The following is a 1,415-nucleotide window of genomic DNA, read 5'->3' on the forward strand; positions in this document are numbered from 1 at the left end:
TTGTATTGGACGTTTTAAGTGAATAGCCACAAAATCAGCCTTCTGATGCAGGATATACAGAGCCCCAACCAAGGCCATTCGGGAGCACCTACGTACATGCACGCACCATCTTCTCATCTCTCCCTACAGACACGTAGATGCAGAGGCTGAGCAAAGGCTAACATTAGCCGAAAACTCTGCCGAATTGATAGCTGACATTTCAACTAATGTCTCCGTGCACGTGTTTGATCACGGTAAGGTTATTGATGCAGCCATCTAGTCACCAGCGATCTATTCAGCTCCCACATCAGAGAGACGAAGGTTTGGGGTTTTACTTACAGGGATTATTGTCCTGTTAAGTAGATATTCGGATGTTGTAACCTATCTTGCTCAAGAGGATCTAGGAACAACGCTTGGTGGTGAGTCGGCGTCTCAAACGTTCGTGCCTCTCACGACCTGAACGGATTAGACAGACGGTTTGTCCGCAAACGGCCCTCCAGAGGAGTCACTCGCGTTTCCTGGCAACAATGTCTTTGATTAGAGGTTTTCTGCACATCAGAAGTATATGGTAACATTGTTACGCTTTGGTACAGTTAGTAATTGACCTTTAAACAGCCAACTGGCGGTTTCTTTATTTGCATATTGATTGGGTTTGACGTGCATTTCAACATGTCTTTGGTAACAAATTAGATTTAGCTGTACTTTGATGTCTCCTTCAGACTCAAAGACAGGCGTGGGGAGTACAGTATATGGTCAAGGGCACTGAACTTTGCGTTAAATCCGATAGGGGGAAGCAGTTCACAACGCAAACCTACACGAGACTGTGTCTGTTCCCTGTAATAGCGTCGCCTGGCGAGTAATCCGACTCAAACAAGTTTTTCTAAAATAAGGTTTCGACCACGGTTGGATAAACAGTTTTTTTATCTTTTGAATTATTTTATGTTTATTCGCATTCACGCATGTACAAGTAGGACCACGCCACCCTTTACTACGTGCTGTGTGGGTTTTATTAACGATTTTACGTCTTGAAGACAAATGTAGATATTTCTGATACACGAAAAGCAAAGGTTTGTTACGGGTGATGGAAACAAATGTGATTGACTACCTTTTACACGCATGGTCTTTTTAGCGAATGCCCACAAACGCCCACTCTAGAGAAGTCCGCGCTGCACGAATCTCATTTTTTTTGCTTGGAATATGTCCACGTTGTGCTCCCATGTATTAATCCTGAGTCTCAAGTCAATCCATTGACCCGAAGTGACATAAATCAAAGTTTTCCATTCTCGATGGTCTTTTTAGCGAACGCCCAGCAAAATGTCTTTTTAGCGAATGCCCACTATATCCACAAAAATATCGACCGTCGCGCAATGACACCTAAACCTACCGCCACAAACATGTTCAAGATGGTGTCCCATTGATGTGTACGGAGTTTCCGT

Source organism: Branchiostoma floridae, chromosome 4, assembly GCF_000003815.2.
Source record: "Branchiostoma floridae strain S238N-H82 chromosome 4, Bfl_VNyyK, whole genome shotgun sequence".
NCBI lineage: Eukaryota > Metazoa > Chordata > Leptocardii > Amphioxiformes > Branchiostomatidae > Branchiostoma > Branchiostoma floridae.